This window comes from Puma concolor, chromosome E3 (genome assembly GCF_028749965.1).
Source record: "Puma concolor isolate L17-30 chromosome E3, mPumCon1.1.hap2, whole genome shotgun sequence".
In the NCBI taxonomy this organism is placed as follows: domain Eukaryota; kingdom Metazoa; phylum Chordata; class Mammalia; order Carnivora; family Felidae; genus Puma; species Puma concolor.
Genome location: NC_141682.1, coordinates 1,665,607 through 1,688,053, shown reverse-complemented (window position 1 = coordinate 1,688,053; position 22,447 = coordinate 1,665,607). Strand labels below are relative to the sequence as shown.

The window sequence follows — 22,447 nt, the reverse complement described above, 5'->3', positions numbered from 1 at the left end:
TGACACCGAGCCCCCCCATCCCTCACATCCCCGAGGGTCGATTAAGATGTCTGGAGTTGATTAGATTCTGACACTGATGAAATCCAGAGGTAATTAGCAGAGGAAAAAAAGTTTTGATTAGTCCTCAGCATAATTCCCTGCAATTATTCAAAGTTCATGCCTGCAGGGGGTGGAATATCTCCAGGAATATTTATTTATATCGGGATTTTTTTCATCAACTTTGTGAAGCTAGTTAATCACCAGGCCTGAACTTGTTAACTCGGAGGCTCGATGGGGCCGAGCTGGGCCCCCGTCACCCTCGGAAGAGAGAGTGGGGACCCCCCCCAGCACATGACTTGGGGCACGCCTGCCAGCTTGCTGGGTTTGTTGTCACCATCTCACTCACACGGGGTCTCGGCCATCGGATCCACGTGCCCAGCTCTGGAGCCACCGTTGCCCCAGCGCACACACAGACCCCACCACGGGGCCCTTGCCCGGGCCGTGTGTCCCCCAGGTGGTCAAGGAGACCCTTACCTGTGGCGGAAAGCCCAGGCCAGGCAAGGCTTCGTAGGCCCTGCTGCCGGACTAGAGGTGAAGGGTGACTTCTGAGGCCCAGCTTCCTGCCCTGGGCCCTGGAGCCACCTCGCAGGGCACCGTGGACCTGGAAGACAGATGTTTCAGGAAAGCCCCGGGGCAGGTTCGGGGACATCCTCTGGGGCTCCGGCTGGCCAGCTCACAGCCACACTGTGAGCTCAGAGTGACAGCTCGGGTACTGGTCCACGTCACTGTTTCCCCCATCACCTGGCTGGGACCTCCTGAAAGGACAATCGTGGAGGAGGTGAAGGAGGGAGGGAGGGAGTCTGGTGACGACCCGGAGAACCAACGTTGAAGGAAAAAGGGGTTTGACTGTCAGAAAAGCGCCTCAGCCTCTGATGAAGGGGAATGAGGCCAGGGCCGCCCCCCGCCCCCCACTCCTCAAGTTCACGAGCTCAGGCCTTCTCTATGTCCGGTCGCCTCGGGAACCGCAGCACGTGGAAAGCTAACACGGGGTGTCTCGGTCCCATCTGTCTGCAGAGGCCGGAGGGCAGAGCCCCGGGCAGGGCTGGTCCCCTTGGGGAGCTGTGGGCTGGGTGAATCTGGGGTCCTTTCTGCCGCAGAGCCCAGGGTCCACGCGTGTGCCGACCGTGGTTCTAAAAAAGGCCACAACGCCACTTTCCCGTCCAGCCAGGCCTTCCAGAACCCGGCCACTGCCCCGCTGAGAGGCGGAGTCTGTCCCCGCCTGCGTTTGGGGGCATCCGCCACGTGGCATGGCCACGACATGCTCTGTGATTTCTGAGGCTGGGTCACACAGGCCGATACAATTGCCACCTGGCTGTCTCGGGGACACCTGCCGCGGGAACCCTGATGCCTATTCTTTGGAAGCCCAGGCCCCGCGGAGAGGCCCACGGGCAGCCCAGCCTGAGTGCGTCCCGGGGAACCTGCCCCATCCTGTGCCTTCCGGCTCGTGCCCAGCCCTGCCCGCGTGGCAGATTCGAGAGCGGAATGAACCATGGTTTCAAGCCACCGAGTCTGGGCTGTCAGCACGTGGACCCCGCTGGCAGCCACCCTGCCCTCGCACCCCCCCCCCCCCCCCAGCCCAGCCGGAGCGGCTCTGGGGAGGACGCAAGGCCACGACCGCTCTGTCTCCTTTCGGGCAGCAGAGAGACTTCTGTCCTCACTGAGAACTGAGCGCCAGCCCTCCCTCCTCACCCCTGTCAAGGCTGCCTGGAAGACATGGGCCTCAGCGTCAGGTGACTCTCTTTTCGGATTAATTTAGCCCGAACCAGCACGAGCTCTCAGGCAGACGCTGCCAGCTAGGTTCTAATGCTGAGCTTTATTAGCTGGGTGGTTCGGGGAGGGGCATCTGTGACCAGTCTGCCCGGTTAACGCTGCCCTAATCCAGCCAAGAGGGAAGCTTGGAAACTCCCCCTCTTTCCCCGAGAAGGCGGTTCAGCAGCAAAGTGTGGGCTCCTCCGAGAAGGGGGGAGCACAACAGAAGGAGGCACCGGGCGCCCGGCAGGGGCAGTGAGAGGCCTGGCTTGCTGGGTCCAGCGGGGACAGGCCGAGCGAGGCCGCCCTCCCCAGGGGTCTTCTCAGGCCTGGCCCTGCCTGGCCCTCAGAGCCTCAACCTCCCCCAGGCAGGCCTCCCGCCTCCAGGCCTCCCCTAGACGCCTCCCCCAGACAGGCTGGCCGCACAGCAGCACAAAAGGTCAGCGGACGTGGTCTCTGTTTCCCGCTGCGCCACCAGGCCCGGCCCTGAATTGCACAGACGCTCTGGGGGCTGCGTCCTGGGCCGAGTGCTGGTACGCAGAGTGCGGGGGGGGGGGGGGGAACACATGGGGACGTGGCACCTGCAGGCGGATGTCTTGCGGGCCAGGCTTCCCAGACCCCCCGTGACAGGCGTCCCTGCATTTTCGAGTCCTCTGTACACCTTGCTCCTGGCTGACCCAGAAGTGACCCCCTTCATTCTTGGCTCTGGCCTTACTCTTTGGGGCTGGGGTTGGACCTCTGTTCCGGGAGGCCTTCCTGGGCCCCGCCAGCCCCGGAGGCCCAGCTCAGGGCATAACAATGACCACAGTGACTCACAAAGTCCCCCACCTCAGCCCCCTTGCGGGGAAAACGGGAACGTCTCAGGAGCCCATGAGCTAAATGTGTGCAAAATGCTGCCGTAGACAGCAGTTCTTTGGAAATGCCAAAGTGCTTTGAGATCCAGAAAGCACGTCACTAACCACGGCAGCCAACCTCCAAGATGGCCTCCAGAGACCCTCCCTGCTGGTATTTACGACCTCATACGGCCTCTTCCGACTCCGAGTGGCCTGGGCGATGACAGGATAGTGTGGAAAAGGCAGAGGGTGACTTCCTAGCGAGGCCACAAGGGGCAGGGACTTCCTCCTTGCGCCCGTGGGCCACCCATCCTGTCGTGAAGATGCTCAAGTAGCCCATGGACACGGCCAGGTGAGAGGAGCTGGGGCCCAGCCAGCAGTGGCCGGTACTGATGCGTGGGCTGCCTTGAAGGAGGGGATCTTCTGCCCCAGGTGAGCCTTCAGATGACACAGCCTCCCGAGAGACCCTGAGGGACCACCCAGCTAAGCCACTACCAACTAACTGGCCCCAGAAATTACGTGAGGTAACACACGCCATACTAACTCACTAAACTGTGGGGTGATTTGTTACACGGCCGTAGCTAACTAACAGACAAGCTGATCGCTTTGTAAACCAAAAAATAACGCTAATAGCAATGGTGACGTGTCCTTGTAGGAGCCGTGGCTGGGGGCGCCTCCTGTGGGGGCCACCGTGATGGTGTCAGGTGGGGGCTTCCCTATGAACGCAGGGCGCCAGCCCGGGTCTCACGCACCAGCAGCCCCCAAACTTACTTGGATTTCCCATCAGCTGCCTTCCCAGAGCAGGGGCCAGATGAGGGGCTCGGAAGCCCCCTCCCTGCCTCCCCCCCCCGATCCAATCATTGCCCCTGTTTGGACAGGAAAAAGGCCCTCACTGGTTTTCCCCAGTCCGCAGCTTATGCCAATAAAGTCTGTGTTCTCACTCAAAAACCCTTTCTTTCTCAGAAAGCTCTGCTCTTGCAAAAGAAATCCTCTGCGCTTTCAGAATATTGCCTCTGCTGTGAGTTTTTAAAAATTCATCCAGAAAGTCAATTGATTTCTTTGTTCTAGCTGTGTCTGCCTCCCCCGCGAGGCAGCTGGGGCCCAGATTCAATGGGCAGAGGCCACAGAGCAACAAGAAAACTGTGGAAAAGATGAAAACGTCTGTTATTAACTCCAAACTCTGTGGTGCTCCGGCAGTACCCAGGCTGCTCCAGAGGTCAGGGCCAACCCCAGGAATCCCAGTGCTGGTGGAGCCGGGGCAGACAGGGCTCCTGCCCCTGCTTCACCTCCAGCTCGGAGGCCACCCTCTGGGATGTCAGCCCCACCCAGCGACACACTGTGCGCAGTCCAGCTGGGGGCACGGGTGTGGGCTGTAAACAGCCTCCAGGGTGTACAGGTGAGGTGGGAGGTCCAGGCACAGCTCCAACAGCAGTGGCCAGAGCAGGGTGTCAGGTCTGATGAGGATGTCAGCTCAGGGGCTTCCACACCATGGGCCTCTGCCCTGCCCCACCCAGGGAAAGATAAGCCTCAGGCTTCTGGAGACACCTGCCCTGCCCCCAGGGCATGAGTGGCCCCCACTTCTTCCTCGGGGTCCTGCAGATCCAGAGGTCAGCAGGAGGCTCCCACTACACAGAAAGTGAGGGACACCCTCTGGATGCCATGTTAATGTCGCTATGGTCAATAGAGGCCGTCTCTGGAACGTCCACTGTACTTGCCCTGTGATAGGGATCTCAGTTCCTGGGATCCGGCTCAAACAGGGGCAAGTGGCAATCTGTGTCTATCCCAGAGTCAATGGGCATGAGACCCTGTCTCTGACTTGGCCCTTGTGAAACCAGTGTAACCCTGTCAGCCTAAAGTTTTGGTTGTCCTTGCATAGAAGTCAAGGAAAACCAGAGTGTAAAGGGCCCTAGGAGAGCAATTCATTCAAAAGTCTCATTTAAACACAGGGAAACTTGGGTTCTATAAGGCATTCCTGTACCTCAGTGTCCAGTATGGTTTGTGATCAGAAGGGGATGGGTAGATGGATGGGAAGATGGGCAGGACATGAAAGGATGTAGGTGGATGGATGGCTAGATGATGAATGGATGGATGGATGGATAAATGGATGGATGGATGGATGGATGGAAGTTGGATGGATGGATGGATGGATGGAAGGTGGTTGGATAAATGGATGGATGGATGGATGGATGGATGGAAGGTGGAAGGATGGATGGATGGAAGGTGGTTGGATAAATGGATGGATGGATGGGTGGATGGGTAGGTGGATGGATGTGTAGAAGGTGGATGGATGGATGGATGGATGGAAGGTGGTTGGATAAATGGATGGATGGACAGATGGATGGGTAGAAGGTGGATGGATGAATGAATGGATGGATGGATGGAAGATTTATGGATGGATGGATGGATGGATGGATGGAAGGTTTATGGATGGATGGATGGATGGAAGGTTTATGGATGGATGGATGGATGGATGGATGGTTGGATGGATGGATAGAAGGTGGATGGATGGATGGATGGATGGATAAATGGATGGATGGATGGATGGATGGGAACTCATAGCATTAGACATCTCCACTAACATCCTGATTTTAGTCCAAAATACAAAGGACTTCTGGGGCACCTGGTGGGCTCAGTCGGTTAAACGTCTGACTTCAGCTCGGGTCACGATCTCACCATTTGTGGATTCGAGCCCCATGTCAGGCTCTGTGCTGAAAGCTCGGAGCCTGGAGCCTACTTCAGATTCTGTGTCTCCCTCTCTCTCTCTGCCCCTTCCCCACTCATGCTCTGTCTCTCTCTCAAAACTAAATAAACATTTAAAAATTTCAATAAAAAAATATACAACGGGCTTATATGGAAATACAATCCAAGCCTGAGGGAAACCTCTTCCACGCACCTGACCCAGCTGAGCTCTTTGTGGACTGCAGAGAAAAAGTGATGGCCCCCAGTTCCAAGACACCCGGTGGGTAATGCAACGAGCCCAGTGTCTCTGTTTGGGGGAAGACGAATGTGAGTGAATAGGTCAGACAGTGGACATGGCAGTGGAGGGATCACCTCAGGGAAATGCAGGAGAAGCTCCTGGAAAGATCAGCGTGCCGGAGAGGACAGAATCAACTGCCAACTATTGTAGATCGGAGCAAGACTGTGCCAGATTTTGCTGTGCCAAAAATGGTTGAAAAAGAACAAAGGTGGAGCATAACAGGATGTGATTGCCAGACCAATTATAAAACTGTGGGAATCAAGACAGTGTGGTATCGGCATGTATACAGACAAACAGATCAATGGGACAGAACAGAGTCCGGAAAAAGATGCACACAAAAATGAACAACAAATTTTTGACAAGATGCAAAGGCAATTTGGTGGAGAAAAGATGGTCTTTTCATCCAATGGTGGTGGAACATTTTGGATATCCATATGTCAGAAAAATGAGCTTTGATCCATAACTTACATTCTATACAAAATGTAATTCAAAATCGTTCATAGACCGGTGCCTGGGTGGCTCAGTTGGTTGACCGTCCAACTCTTGATTTCAGCTCAGCTCATGATCCCAGGGTCATGAGATTGAGCCACGCGTTGGGCTCTATGCTGAGTGTGGATGGAGCCTGCTTCAGATTCTCTTTCTCCCTCCCTCTGTCCCTTTCCCCGACTCGTTCTCTCACTCTCTCTCTCAATATATATAGACATATGTATATATATGTATTTATATATATGTATATAATATTTATATACATATACAAAAATAAATAAGTAGACAAAATGACTCATAGATCTAACTGTAAAAATCCAGAATTATAAACGTTGTAGCAGAAAACATAGGAGAAAATCTTTGTCTTTGCTTAGATGAAATTGTTTAGCCACAACATCAAAAGAACAATCCATAAAATAAACATAAATAAACGTTAATAAGCTGGACATCGTCGAATGAGAGCTTCCTGCTCTCTAAAAGTCTCAGACAAGGAGAAAATATTTCCAAACCATATATGTGACAAAGGATTTGACAAAATATGTCAAAAACATTCAATATTCCACAGTAAGAAAACAAACAGCTCAGTTTAAAAAAATGGACAGGGGCGCCTGGGTGGCTCAGTCGGTTGAGCGTCCGACTTTGGCTCAGGTCATGATCTCGCAGTTTGTGGGTTCGAGCCCCATGTCAGGCTCTGTGCTAACAGCTCAGAGCCTGGAGCCTGCTTCAGATTCAGTGCCCCTCCCCAACTGCTGGGTCTCTCTCTCTGTGTCTCTCTCTCTCTCTCTGGGTAAATGGACATATAATAGTGACATATCCATTCAACGGAATAACACTTAGCAACAAAAAGGAATAAGCTATCAATATGCACAACATCATGAATGAATCTCAAGATTCAAAGATGCTAAGTAGAACTATCTGTGTTCACAAGTGACACGACCTTGTACATAGAAAATCCTAAGGAATCCATACACACAGAATGCACGTTAGAGCCAATAAACAAGTTCAGCAAAGTTGCAGGACACAGGATCAACACACAAAAATCAGCTGTATGTCTATACACTAACCACGAGCAGTCTGAAAAGGAAATTAAGAAAATAATTCCAAATTAAAGAATCAAGAATAAAACACCTAAGAATGAACTGAACCAAGGTGGTACAGACAGGCGCACTGAAATCCACAAAGCATGGCTCCAGGAAAGTAAAGGAGTCCTGAGCAGGTAGAGATACAGCCATGTGCATGGGTCGGAGAACTTGCTAATATTAAGAACTTGCTAATATCAATCAACACTCCAAATGCCTTTTTGCAGAAACGGACGGCAAATCCTCAGATTCATACGGAATTGTGAAGGGACCCTAAATAGCCAAAACAGTCTTGAAAAAGAACAAAGTTACGGGGACTCGACTCATACCTGTCTGTTTCAAAACTTACTCCAAAGCTACAGTCATCAAACAGTGTGGCACTGATCTAAAGAGAGACAATGATCAGCGAGACTCTGGGAAAAACCCATATGTCTGCGGCCAACTGATCTTCTAGAAGCCAGCCAGGACTACTCCGTGGGGAATAAATAGTCTCTTCTACAAAAGGCACCAGGACAACGGAAGTCAAGTTGGATCCCTACCTCACGCCATATAAAAAATTAACTCAAAATAAACTTCTAAAAGCTAAATAGAACAGCTAAAACTTTAAAGCTCTCAGAAGAAGAGACAGAGGCAAATTTTTATGACCTCGGGCTTGACAACGATTTCTTCCATCCAACACCAAAACGGCAAGCAACAAAAGGAAAAATACATACATTGGCCCTCGTCACACTGTAAAAACTTTTGCGCATCAGAGGACCCCAACCAGGACAGTGAAAAGACAACCCACAGGCTGGGAGAAAATAGTTGCAAAACATGTGTCCGGTAAGGGTCTAGCACCCAGAACATACAGAGAACTCTCCCAGCTCAAGAACAAAAAGACAGCTTGATTTTGACCTTGACAACACGATGCTGAATGTAAGAAGCCACACGTGGAAGACTACGTAATGGTAAGAGCCCATTTACATGAAATATAAATTTGCCTAAAATCCTGAAGACTTCAAAGGCTACACCGTACAGGATCCCCCTTACATGATGTCCTAGGAAAGGCAGAACTATTAACACGCGGGACGGGTCCATGACTACAGGAGCTGGAGGGACAGCAGGAGGGACCTTGGCTGCGTTTGTGAAACTCAGAGGAATGGACACTAAAAGGGTGAACTCTACAGTCTTTAAAAAAGCCTTTTGAGGACAAGGTCACGAGGGTGAGGTCTGAATCCCAGGACCCCTGAGGAGCAGGAAAGGGATGACGATTCTCTACACGCTGCACGAGAGCTCAGACACCTGGGGGGTCGCAGGCAGGAGGGGCCCTTGCAGGTGGCCGCCCATCTACACTCCGGGGGCTCATTGAGCATCACCGAGGCCAAGACTAGTTTCTAAAAGTGGCCCCAGCATGACTTCTGGTCTCACGTGGTCTTCTGGATGAGTGTCCTTCCCCCCGAGAAGTGTGTCCACGCTGGTCCTGTGGAATCTGCCAGCAGAGTGCAGGGACACAGCCCACGGACCCCCACCCCCACCCCGGCTAGGGGCAGGCAAAGACGCGCCCCCGTGGGCAAGCGGTAGAAAGGGACCCGGGCAGGGAAAAGAGACACGGAAAGTGGAGGCCAGCTGTCCAGGGACAGCTCTCGGGGAAGGTGATGGAGGGTGACGGCTTCACGGGGCGTGAGGCTGGGGACCGGCCGCAGCAGGGGCTCCAGGTGCAGGCAGCAGGGGGCAGCCCTGAGCCGGGAGCAGGGCCAGGGGCAGCAGATGGGCCAGCCGGGGGCTCGGGGGGCTGAGCGCGAGGCACCTGCAGTGTTTGAGCAGGACCTGAAAGGAGCCAGGGTCCCCAGGGCTCGGGTTTCTGTTTCCTAAAAAAAACTGGAAATGGGGCGCCTGGGGGCTCAGTCAGTTCAGCGTCCGACTTCGGCTCAGGTCACGGTCTCGAGGTTTGTGTGTTCGAGTCCCACATCAGGCTCTGTGCTGACAGCTTGGAGCCTGGAGCCTGCTTTGGATTCTGTGTCTCCCTCTCTCCCTGCCCCTCCCCCTCTCACGCTCTGTCTCTCTGTCTCTCTCTCTCTCTCAAAAATAAACAGTAAAAAAAAAAAAAAAGAAAAAAAATTTTTTTAAGCTAGAAATGAGATTTTAATGTATAATGTCTCCCATTTTTAATCCTGGCAGTTAATTCTAATTTAAAAACAAAAGTGTGCTTTTCAAACAAAGGGCACGTCTGGGCACCGTTTGGGACCTCTGGTGACCTCAGCAGCCTCCCCCCACCCGAGCCCGCATCAAATCCTCTCAAGGTCAGAAGGAGACGCCTAATGCCCAGGGGCTCAGCAGGCTGGCCTCTCACCTAATCTCTGGGGAGGCTGCGAGGGACACGCCAGGCCCATGCCGAGCCCAGGGCAGGCCACACACGGGGCCCTTCCGTGCTTGGCGCCCTGCTGGCCCCCGGGGAGGGGCTGCTGTTCACCTCTCCCCACCCAGGCTCAACACCCCAAACACACACACACAAGCCTCCCCGGGATCCCGTTATCCGTTATCCCCCTGCCCTCCCCACCCCCAGCCCTGGGCCAAGGCTCTCGGGCTTCAGATCCACTCACAGGCCCAGGAGAGAGCAGATGGGGAGACAGGCGGGCAGGAACCCCCCCCTTCCCAGGTGCCACGTGCTGGACCGGCCTGAAGCCTATCTACCCTTCCTTCCCGCCTCGGAGGGGACTGGTCTTTCCTGGAGATTTAAGCCCAAGCTCTGGACAAAACGAGAAGACCCAGGAGAAGCAAAAAATGGACGCTGTGCAGAGCCACCTCTGGCCCCCGAGCTGAGGACAATTTCTGATTCCCCGTGACCCTGCTGCCGGGAGGCCCCGAGACACCCCTTCCCCCGGAGGGCGGGAACGCGGCCTCAGTCCGCCTGAGCCCCTCGCTTCTCCTTACAGATTTGGGTCTGAGTTCTCAAATGCGCGGGTGTGAGTGGCTGGCTCTCCGTGCCACCTGCCAGGGGACATCGTGCTGCTGGCCCTTGGGCGTGGCCCCCAGTCCTCAAAGGCCCCCCAAGGCCTCCTCGTGCCTGTGGCCACATGGCCTCCGGTGGCTCTCTGTGTTCCTTCTCCTCCACTTTGCAGGCTGGGGACAGCGGGCCAGCCCCCACTGTGACCCCAGGCGGTGCCCCAACCCCCACTGGCCTGCACCTCCCCCCGCGCCTCCCCCCTCCAGACCCGCATCACCCCGAGCAGTGTGCCACAGCGTGCACGTGCTCCCGCAGCCCCAGAGCCCCCCCGGGGCTCAGAGCAGGTGACGGGGGCCCAGCCCTCTCTGCTCCAGACCCACCACCCTTACACTCCACCCCCACATTACTCCTCTCTGCACCGCGCCCCCCCAGGGCTGAGCTGTGTCCTCCCCCAGGTCACAGGTTGAGTCCCAGCCCCAGTGTCTCAGCATGGAGAGGCCAGGAGGGTGTAATAGATCACGAGGGTGATCTGAGAGGAGGAGATCAGGACGCAGACATGCACAGGGCGACGACTGCATGAGGACACGGGGAGAACACGACATGCACAGGGCCACGGAGAGAGGCCCCAGCAGAAGCCAGCCCTGCCCACGCCTGGGTCTCGCGCTTCAGCCTGCAGGACGTGAGAAAATTAATTTCTGTGTTTAAGCCGCCCCATCCATGGTGGTCCGTTACTGCAGTCCCGGGGCTGACACCCCCATCCCAAGGCTCCAGGACCCCTGCCCTAGGCACCTGCTGGGCGGCCCCTGATTGCTGTGAGCCAGGCCAGCGCCCCAGGCCGCTGTGGTGTGAGGCCTGGAAGCTGAGCGAACGGGGGCCTCGCCAGAGGTCTCCACGTGTCCCCTCCCCACCAGTAGGGCCAGCTGTCCTGCAGAGGCGGGGGGCGCCCACTGAAAACCCAGGGTCCCGGGGCTGGTCCCTACTCTGCTGACTAGAGCGAGCCCTGGCCTCATGCCTCAAAGCTTTTCAGGGGGCAAGGAAGCTCATATCAGAGAACACGGACAACGGAACCCAAGTGTTGCCTGTCCCTTCCGAAAGTCAGGCTGTGCTTCCCGCTTAACGCTGTTTAGTAATCCACCCCACCCATCCCCCCTCCCCGGAATCACCCACCTGCCACCTCTTCCCGGCATCCCCCCCACTGAAAACTGCTGTGGCCTCCTCACTGCTCTCTGCTTGTAGCTTCCCGGGCTCCTCCCCTGGGGCCGCCAGAAACTCAGATCACCCCATTTATCACGAGGAGGCACCGAGCCGACCAGACCGAGAGCGAGAAGGAGGGCCACACGGAGAGGCGCACCCGGGGCCGGCGGGGGCAGCCACTCCATCGGGAAGGGAAAGATGGATGGTGTAATAACTGCGTCGGGGGAACCTGGCGAACCGGCTGCGAAGGACTAAACGAGATCCCTACCTCGTGCCGTTACAGAACTCGTCCCGGGAGGGCAAGAGACCTCAACGTGCAGGCAAACCTGTTTACAACCTCTGAGCAGGGCAAGTTCCTGAAACACACACGGAACACACAAGTCATGCCGGGGAAGATCGATCAATGCAACTAGAGCAAAATTAGAAAAGTCTGTGTGACAAAACACGCCACAAAGGAGGCACAGGGACAGCGGCGGATACGCAGAAGAGATCACAACACACACCCGCGAACAGAGCGTTAACACGGGCGCGGCTGGAGGGCTCTTCCACGTCAGTAAGAAAGACCAGCCCTCGGCGAGCCCAGGAGGGAGGGGACCTGTCCTGTGCTCACGATCGATGGGAAAATGCCAATTAAAACCCCCACGAGAGGCCTCTTCACATCCACCAGGGCCCCTTGAAGACACTCGGGGCCCGGGGACAGACCCCCGCTCTATCGGGACCCTCCTGACCCCTGGAGGCTGCGGGGTGGCCGCAATCCCAGCGTGTTCCAGGTCACGAGCCTCGAGTTGGTGGGAGGAGGAGGGAGGCAGTGCGGCACCCACATGCCCGGCATCTGGGGGGTTGGAGCCTGCAGTGGGGGAGGGTCTCGGGCACTGACAGGGGATGGGGGTTGGGGGGGGTAGGGCAGGGAGGTCTGGGTGGGGCTGTTCGCCACAGCCCGCTGGAGGAGGAGCTGTGCCCCCATCGCCCCAGCGAGGAACCACCGCCTGAGGCCACACTCAGGTGGGGAGGGACCGAGCCTGACTTCACATCTGCCCAGACCCCACTGCCCCCCAGGCCGGCCGGGGCACCTCCCCTCCTGCAGGCCAGGGCCTCAGATCCGCAGTCCACACTTCAGATCTGCTCACGCCGATTGTGCCCAAAACAGCTGGATGTTCACTCCCTCTGGGCAAGGGCGCCAGCTTCCCCGGAGGCTCGGGCCCCAGCCCTTGACCTCCCCCCCCCCCCGGTCTGACCTCCCCTCCAACCCAGAAGCAACCCCCAATGGGCTCTGGCTTGAAACCAGCCCCCAATCTCCTTCCCTCCTGCCAGTGGCCAACACCCTGGCTCTCTCCGGGTCACTGTGGTGGCCTCTCGCTGATTCCCCCCGCCTTCCGCCCTCCAGGGAGACGTCAGCTCAATCTTTCATAACACAGATCACGTCACTCCGCAGCTCAAACCCCCAGTGGCTTCTCGCCGCACTCCCTATCCTGGCCCACCTACAAGGCGCTAACGACTTTGGCTTCCTTTTTCTGCCTCCCTGCCCTCGGTTCGCCACGCTCCAGTGACCGCCGCGCAGGCCACCTCCGGGACCCGCACCACATCTGTTTCCACCCCAGGGCCTTTGCACCGGCTGTGTCTTCTGCCCGGAATGCTCTTCTTCCGGATGTGCCGTTCTTGTGAGGGCACGGCCCTGACCATCCCGTTAAGTCACCTCCTATCGCGGGCGCCGCGTTGGGCCGTCGTCGGAGCACGTCCCGCTGCCCGGAACGATCTCTGTTGTTGGTTTCCTCGTTGCCCGCCTGTCTCTCCCGGCAGATAGCGCCGGGCGCGCAGCACAGACTCAGAGCACAGCCGGTGAATGAAGCAACCGTTTCCAGCTGCTCCACCCACCGGAAGCTGCCACCGCCCTACAAACCTCACTCCTCGGGTTTCTGCAGGGCCAGAGACGAATGGCCTCCGGAACGAAGGTTCGGGTGACCCCACCAGCTGCATGGGACAAGGCCGCCCTAACAGCCTCATTTCAGCCCAAGGGCCCTGCCTCCAGACTCGGTCACTTGTGAGGGACTGGGCATTAGGACTTTGACACACGGATTGGGGAGGGGACGCGATTCAGCCCCTAACAGCGGGCCCGTGTCCGCTGGCTCAGAGCAAGCACCTGGCCAAGCTGGACGAGTCCTTGTCCCTCCAGCGGGAGCCGCAGGGTGTAAGCAGACCTGGTCTGGGGGCAGACGGCGTGCTGCGTCGGGCTCTGGGCACCGCGGGGCTGGGACCGTGTCCCCTCCTGTCCCCCAGGCCAACGAGAGACCACCTGCTAACGGAGCCCACCTCGAGGACCTGTGTCTCTCCCGCCATAGAGCCCAGGGCAGACCAGATGGCCCCTGGGGACCAAGTCTGGTGCGAATGTAGCCTCTGGGACCGTCTCCTAGCCCAGACCACCGCCCCTCACCCCGCTCCCCGGCAGAAAGGACCCTCGTGCCGAGATCCACCCTGACCGGCCGGTCATCCGCCAAGCCCCCCTTCCCCAGCTGGCCGTGCTCCACGCCCACCCCTGCGGTGCCCGTGTAACCCAGCCCCTGCCTGGCGAAGCCCCGTTACAGCTCGTCAGCGCATGGCAGGTGCCCGGCACAGCCCAGCTCCCGCGGCTCGGACAACGGACAGAGCCGCCTGACCGGATCTGAGACACCCCTAATTGGGTTCCTGACGCCTGGGAAGCTGACGACGCACTCGGCTCAGTGGTAATTGGCACGGCGCCCCTGACGGGGCTACGTGAGGCAACTCTGGTATTTGGCCATCATCAGCCGCACTGTGAGGCCCCAGTGGCCGGTCCCAACCCCCCGGGACCACCGCCCCAGACCCTGCTCCACACACCTCCTGGTCTTCCCCCGGCCAGCTGGGCCCGAGGCAGCTCTGGGGGCTGGCCCGTCCCCTCTCAGGCCCCCACCCTCCCTCCGGGGGCTGGCCCGTCCCCTCTCAGGCCCCCACCCTCCCTCCGGGGGCTGGCCCGTCCCCTCTCAGGCCCCCACCCTCCCTCCGGGGGCTGGCCCGTCCCCTCTCAGGCCCCCACCCTCAGGGCTCATCAAGCTCCCTGGCGCAGAGGGGCCTCTCCCCTCCCTGGTCACCAGCGTCTGCTCCGTGGGGCGTCGGAGGGGTCTCATCAAGTGTCGGGGAAAGCCACCCAGAGCATTAGACCGCCTCCATCTGAGATGAGCGGCCGCCTCCTCTAAGCCAACCTCTCGGCCTCACTCTCCTCGTGTGCAAAACGGGCTACACCACTGGCTCAGCCCTCCTCCCAGAGGCTCTCTGGTGCAGGCCCTCCCCGTGCAGGCCAGGCCCCTGGAAAGACAGGGGAGAGTGGGAGGGGGCTAGGCCCTGCCGCCTGCCTCCTTTGGGGGGTCCAGGCTGGCCACGCAACCACAGCAGGCACTGGGGGCCACCAGGACAGCCCAACAGCAGGGGTCTGTGAGGAAGCCCGGGGCTGTCTGTGTCAAGATCAGGGGCCCCAGAAAGGGGGTACAAGCCACGCTGGGAGCCCCCAGAAGGCACCAGCACCATCCGCCACACTCCAGCCCTGGGGGCCCCGAGCCTGCCCGGTGACCCTGCCCTGAACCCACAAAGCTGGCTTAGTGGGCCTGATGCCCCGCTCCCTCCAGACCCTTCCCTTCTCCCAGGGGCCCACGAGCCCCCCCAAGATGTCCCGAGACAGAGGTGTGAGTGGGTACAGGGTCGCCAGCCCGGGAAGCCACTGCCGTGGCAATGAGACAGCTGGCTGATCACCTTCTCCGTCTGGAAACTCTTTCCTTGGCTCTGGGACATCGGCATCCACCCCCTCCCCCCCCCCACTTCTCCTCTTGACCCCCTGACCCTCTGCGCCCTCTCTCCACCCCCCACAGACACGACCAGCAGATGCCGGGCCCCTCGGGACCAGGACCCACCCATGACCTTGGCTCCAATAGCCACCGCCCCCTAGCGATGATCCCCACGTGGCTCTCCAGCCTGGACTTCTCTTTGGACACCAGGCCCCTAGGTGTCCTGCCAGCACCTCAAGTAAGACATACCTGAAATCCCCCCCTTTCCCCCCACGTCAACAGACAGCACAAGCACCTCATCAGGTGATCAAACCAGGACCCTAGAAATCACTGCCAGGTCCCACCCTCTTCCCACATCTGCCAATGCCACCGAATCTGCCAAGCTGACCTTCTAAGCGTCCCTGGAAGCCAGTGCTTGCCCTGCTCCCCAGGGTTGGCGCAAGGCTCTCCCCGCTGCCCCCCTGCCCACAGTGAGCCAGGCACGGGTGTCTCCTGGGGAATCCAGCCCTCCCCGGGCCTGTGGAGTCTGGGTGGTGCTCTCAGCCACGGGCTCAACCCCCCCAAGCAGGTGACCAAGTTGACCACTCGAAGAATCCACTCTCCCCAGGCTAAAGTGACCGGCTCAGGGACAGCACATGACCCCACCTTTTCCAAGATCTCTCTTCCAGAGGTAGTGATTCTCAGGAGGATAGAAGGTGGGGACTTCTGGCGGCCACTGTCCCCAGCTACAGCGGCATAAAGGACACTCATCCTCAGAGGGACTCAGAGGGGAGAGGCGAGGGAGGGAGGCGGGGAGAGAAAGACAGAAAATGACTGTGCGCTCAGATCCAGCCATGCCTGAAGCCCCGGTTAGCTGAGCCACTAGATTCCCCTTGTCACTCACACCTACTGGAGGCCAGCTCCCCTGGCTTACAAGCCCTGAGGGACATCTTCTACGACAGCCTGGCCCATCTCTCCGCCTCGGGAACAAACCCCTTGATCCAGTTTTGAGATCTTTCTGAAGCACAGACCTGATCTCCTGCCCTGCCTGTTAAACACCACCCCCAAAGTGCCCCAGCGTCCAAGACACCATCCGCACTCTCTCCCTGGCGTACTGTCCCCAACTGTCCCCTTCACGCCAGAGGCCCAGTTGGGAAGCAGTCACTTGCACCTCTCCGAGGACGCCCGGCCTTTGAACTGGCTGTTTCGTCGGCTTGGAGCATTGCTGCCCTAACGCGTGCCCGTGACTTGGCCTACTCCTGGCTCAGCTTCTCATCGGCCTGCCCCGACCACCGGGCCACAGTGGGTTACAGTGGCCTCCACGCACCGCCCCCCTCCGCACGGCCCGTGGGTTCGCCTCCTCACAGGACTCCGCAGCCCCCCCTCCCCCTTTCCACCGCGCCGCCCCCCACTCGTGTGCGCTGCGTGCCCTCGGCACAGTCGTTGAACACTCCCAAGAATTACGGGCTCTGGAACTCAGCAACTCTGTGCCCACACCTTGGTCCCGCCCCTTCCTGGCCGTGTGACCTTGGGCAAGTCGCCCAACTTCTCGGAGCCTGGCCGCTCACCCATAAATTAGGAGTGATCGCCCCTGCAAACAGAACCATTTGCAGCTCTGGTTGAGATGCCGCTGGGAAGGCCCGGCCCCTAATTTGCGCTCCACGGCGTATTCTAAAATGCTCCAGCCGTGTGCCCGGCACGTAGTAAGTATACAGTTCACACAAAGATGCTGCATGCAACTATGCCCCGAGTGCCCGCTTCTCTGGCTGGGCCTCTGCTCTCTTGGGACTTGGGGCCCGCGGCCCGTGAGCCCAGGCAGGATGACCAGCGGAAGCCCGGAAGGAACGCAGCACGGCCCCCGTGGACCCAGAGCGCTCGCTACGGGGATGAACGTGTAATCGCTCGTCAGAGTCTGCTGCCCCGTCCTTCCCTGTGTTTCCACCATTCCAAACGTCTTCTTTTCCTATTTCTGATTCTTCCTCTTTGGTGGGATTGCTCTGGCTTTGCCTATAATAAATCTCATTTTATTCCTGAAATTTACTCAAAGCTGGATAGTTTCAACATCATCTAAATTATTAGCCGTTCTGCCTGTTTGACGATATCTGCAAACGTTCACCCGTGGATCCCCCAGCCTGTCCTTCAGGTCAGAAATGGACACGCTTTGTGGAGGCAGCCCCCAGACGGGTGCCAGGGGCAGGACCCAGGCTCGAGGGTGCCTGTCCACCCGGGTGTGACTGGCGGCCGGCCTCCCCTGGATTGGAAGGGCAGGGGAGCAGGGCTCAGAGACAAATGAGGGCGGGGAGGGGGCACTGAGGGGGGAGGAGGGGCCCCTCAAAGGTGACTGCTAGGGGGCGCCTGGGTGGCTCGTTGGTCGAGCGTCCGACTTCGGCTCAGGTCATGAACTCTTGGTTCGTGGGTTCGAGCCCCGCGTCAGGCTCTGTGCTGACAGCTCAGGGCCTGGAGCCTGCTTCCGATTCTGTGTCTCCCTCTCTCTCTCTGCCCCTCCCCCACTCTCACTCTGTCTCTGTCAAAAACTGTCTGAAACTCAGATGGGAAAGGAAATCAAAGGGGTGACTGGCCATGGACGGGAGGCAAGGAGGAGGCCCTGGCTGTCCAGGCCTGGCAGGCTCCTTGGAGGAGGCAGGGAGGGCTTCGGGTGCATAAAAGGAATTTATTATTTTTAACAGCTAACATTTATCAAGCATTTAGCAAGTGCCAGGCGCTATTCTAAATACTCTATGGGAAATAATGACTACCTTTAACAACCCTCTGAAGGTAGGCGCTGTTATGTTTTAGCAGCTTTACTGAGACACAGCTCGCGTGCCCTGCCTCTCACCCACTCAGCGCACAATTCAGCGGCTCTCAGTACGTCTGTGGGGCCGCACATCCAGCACCAACAGTCCGCTCTGCAGTGTTTTCCTCGCCCCGAACAGACACCCCGCACTCCTGAGCCGTCACCCCCGCGCCCCCGTCCCTTCCAGGCCCGCAAACCGGCGACGCGCTGCCTGTGGACCGGCCTGTTCTGGACACGCCGCATCCACGGAGGGGGATGCCACGTGCTCTGTTGTGGCGGGCTTCCTTCATGGAGCACGTTTCCGGGATCCACCCCCGCTGAAGCGAGTGTCAGACGTCCTCCATCCTCTTTCCCAGGTAACACTCCGTCGTGTGGGCAGACCGCGTGGCATCGTCCATTCATCTGTGCGGGGCGCTCAGGCGACCCACGTTTTGGCGGCTGTGCGCGTGCTGTGGCGAGCACGGGTGTCAGCGCGTTTCCATCGCTCCTGGGTGCGTGGAGCGCTGGAACTGCCAGGTCACGTGGCAACTCTGTCTGGCCATCGGAGCCCCGGACTGTTTTGAAAGGAATCTATTTTGGAGATCCATGCCACGTCTGTGGGTCCCGGGAGACTGGGATGCCATTTTGTTCACATCCTCGTCCTGTGGCACCGAAGGGTCTGTCGTGCAAGTGTGAGTGAATGAGTGAATGAATCAGTGCATGAATGAATGAGTGAACAAGTCAGTGCAAGAACGAATGAGTCAGTGCATGAATGAATGAATGAAAGCATAAATGAGTGCATGAATGAGTGAGAGAATGAATGAGTCAGTGCATGAATGAATGAGTGTATGAATGAATGAGTGAATGAGTCCATGAATGAATGAGAGTGAGCGCATGAATGAATCAGTGCATGAATGAGTGCAGGAGTGAGCGAATCAGTGAAGGCATAAATGAGTGAATGAGTGAATGAGTTAGTGCATGAATGACTGAATGAGTGTGTGAATGAGTGAGCAAATGAGTGAAGGCATGAATGAGAGGTAAAAGACTGAGTCAGTGCATGATGAATGAATGTATGAATGAGTGAATGAGTCCATGCATGAAGGAACGAGAGTGAACGAGTGAGTGCATGAATGAGTCGGAGTATGAATGAATGAGCATATGAATGAGTGAGTGAATGAGTCAGTGCATGAATGAGTACATGCACGAATGAGTGAATGAGTCCCTGCATGAATGAACGAGAGTGACCGAGTGAGTGCATGAGTCAGTGTATGAATGAATGAGTCAGTGCACAAGTGCATGAGTGAATGAGTGAGCGAATCAGTGAAGGCATGAATGAGTGAGGGAGTGAATGAGTGAATGAGTTCGTGCACGAATGAGTGAGTGAATGAGTGAGCAAATGAGTGAAGGCAGGAATGAGTGAGGGGTGAATGACTGAGTCAGTGCATGAATGAATGAATGAGTGTATGAATGAGTGAATGAGTCAGTGCATGAATGAATGAGGGAGTAAATGAGTGAGTGAACGAGTGCGTGAACGAGTGCGTGAGTGAGGAACCCAAGGCACCAGGAAGAGGAAAAACGGAAGAAGGAAGGAGTCTTGCTGTTGGGGTGGTGAACCCGGCTCCCATGTGCCCGGCCCAGGTGAGACCCGGAGGGAGATCCGGGACCCCCGGCTCCCACTGGTCCCTGGACGCTCCCCGCCTCTCCCACATCGGGGCCTCACTCTGCTCTGGGGACTCAAGCCCAGAACCCCTGCCTTCACCTCCAGGTCGTTCTCTGCCTGTGTCTCCAGTGAGGGCTCCCGGGAAGCACTACCTGTGCTAAGGACTGTGGTCATGGGCCTGGTGCCCGGAGGGCCTTCCTGGGGGACCCCAGTGCCACGGGGAGGTGTCTGAGCTGGGCAAGCGGTGTCTGCTTCTCTGCCTTTGGGGGACCCCAGCGCACTGTGACCGGGGGAGGGGGGCGTCTTCCAGCTGCAGGAGGGTGGGTGGCCTCTCGGCTCTCCCAGGACTCACATTCCGAAGTCAGAGGGCTCGAAATTGTGCTCTGAAGGGTCCCCAGCTACGGCCCCAAGGCCCACATCACAAGCGTTGACAGCTGTCGCAGCAGGCCGCGCTCTGTCGACACCCTGGCCTGGCCCAGTGGGCTCAGGGCTCCCGTCCGGCCTCGCTCCTGTTCTCCAGGTGTCTGGGCCGCCGACCTGCCCCTGACACCACCCCGGGCCCACCCCTCCCACGCCACCTGCCTGAACCCCACGCGGGTTCCCCTCAGAGTTGTGGGGAGCTGCTATGTGACAGATGTCTTCAAACAGACGACAGTCCCCGCGCCACATTCTCCTCCAGAGTCTCTCCCGCCAGGAGGTGGGCATCTCCGTGTCCCCTCCTTCAACCCGGACAGGCCTTTGTCGTCACCCGGATGGACACAGTATGTCTGAAGAGACACCGTCAGCCGGCTGGGGGGCCCTAACAAAGACGACAGGCGGGCGGCTCGGCCCACAGAAATGTACGTCCCCCAGGTCTGGAGGCCAGAGCGAGGCCTCCCTCCTTGGCGTGTGGACGGCGTCCTCTCCCCGTGACCCCACACGGTCGACCCCCCGCGCAGGTCTGTGCCCTGATCGCCTCTTCTCTAGAGGGCACCAGTCACATCAGCTGAGGGCCACCCTGACGATCTCCTCTGAACTCAGCCACCTCTTTGACGACCCTGCCTCTGAATACAGTCACGTTCTGGGCATCCGGGACTAGGGTCTGCAACGTACGGATTTGGAGGTGACACAGTTCACCCAGTAACAGATGCTCTGAAGACGTCGGAGGCTGGGGTCATAAAGGGCGAACCGCTTGGCCCTGGGGCCCAGGCCACGCCCACCCGGAGAGGACACGAGGCCTCCGGCTTGGCCCACATCTTCACACAAGGTTGAGGCAGGTCCCAAGGACATCGGGGATCCCAGGACCAGCTCCCCAGCACCCCTGCTTACCCCCATGGGACGTCCCGGTTCTACATGGCTGGGAGGGTGGGTGACACAGTGGGCTCTCGGTGCGCGGCCACCCCTGCTTCTGTCTCCTTTTCTTCACGTGCTACCCTTCTCTCCCCACTCCCTGCCCACCCCACCTCTCTCCTCTCTTTGCAGACGACCGTCAGGTTTCGCAGACCCCGCGGGGAAGAGGGCAACCTCACATCTACCTGCAGGCGGGGACCCGTCATCCGCAACCCCCGATCTGAACGGTCTCGCCCGAGTCAGGGGACCGGCTCTGTGCCCCGAGGAACACACGACAGCTGGGCCAGCACGGGCTGGCGGGTTCGTCCGAAAACCAACAGCCATTAGCATCCACTCCACCGGTGGACCCGATTCACGCCCCCTGCAGGCTGCCTCCCCTGCCCTGACCCCTGTGACTGGCACAGGACCGGGCACGTGGAAGTTTCTCCACGGACACCCCCCCCACCCCGACCGGGCGCCCCGGCAGTACTCTCGGAAGGCTCGCCGTGCATGTGACCTTTGGCCGTCTGGCCGGAGGTATGCTGCCCGGAAGTAGGAATGTGATAGGAATCTTGGCCAATCAGCCGGAAAAAGGAACGTTGTGTCTGGTCTAAGTGCCTCACTTTAGGGACATTGGCACACCAGGACATCCCCAGGGACAGGACGGTAAGCCCTGGACATCAGCTTCGGGACGCGTGGGTGAGGAACCAGAGGGGCTCAGCAGAAAAGCTAGGCGTGTCGCTCACTCAAACACTGGAAAGGCCGGCATGAGGAGGGTGAGGGGGGTGATTTTGTGCATCTTCAGACGACAGAACACAGCTGACAAAAGCAGATCGTACCTGACATTGAAAAGACCTTCTCGGGGCGCCTGGGTGTCTCGGTCGGTTACACCTCTGACTCCTGGTTTCGGCTCGTGTCCTGATCGCACGTTTCATGGGACCGGGCCCCACATCGGGCTCTGTGTTGACGGCGTGCAGTCTGCTTGGTGCTCCGTCTCCCTCTCTCCCTGCCCCTCCCCTGCTTGCGTTCTAGCAAAATAAATGAAAATAAACTTAAGAAAAGAAAAGACCTTCTAACAGCCAAAGCTGACCAGCGTTAGATGCGGCTGCTCCGGAGGTAGTGAGCTCTCCATCGCTGGGGGTATTCAAACAGAACTAGGACAGCTGTGGGTCAGGGACATCGCACAAGGTGAGCGGTTGGCCCTCTTGCTCCCTCGGGTTCTTCCCGTCTGATTGCTGCCGGCCTGGGCGGGCCCCAGGGAGAGACCGTGTGCTTCTTTTCTGTCTAAAAATGAATCCTTGCTTCTCATCATTTCTGTCGTGTTGCGTCCTACAGTAACAGCTGGTAGGAAATCACATTCGTACCTTCTCAGGAGCTCTCTTGAACTGCAGTGCAAATTAACTTCATGTGATCTGAAATATAAAAGGTCGCTTCTCCCACAAATTAAAAGCCGGGAGAGAGACGCTTGCCAAGCTCATGAGCACATCAAGTTCCGTAGGGACGTCGGGGGGAGGGCGAGGGCCTGCCGTCCGCCCCCTGCCACGTCCACGAGGAGGGCCCCGCATCGCCCTCTCTCAAGGCCGTCTGCCCGGTCACGACGTCCTCCCGGGCCGTGGCCTCCTCACCCTCGCTGCCTGCTTCTGCCGATCTGCCAGGCAC

The 22,447-nt window shown here is 58.2% G+C and overlaps 1 long non-coding RNA gene across 2 annotated transcripts; it reads left to right on the top strand.

Annotated features, from left to right (window-relative positions):
- Nucleotides 1–2,687: 2,687 nt before the first annotated feature.
- Nucleotides 2,688–3,671, top strand: LOC147572847 (uncharacterized). Of its 2 annotated transcripts, none has more exons than XR_015245418.1 (2): nucleotides 2,688–3,053; nucleotides 3,585–3,671. It is a non-coding gene; the product is annotated as an uncharacterized LOC147572847 (long non-coding RNA). The 2 variants fall into 2 exon arrangements; XR_015245417.1 differs by having other exon boundaries at nucleotides 3,277–3,671.
- Nucleotides 3,672–22,447: the final 18,776 nt, after the last annotated feature.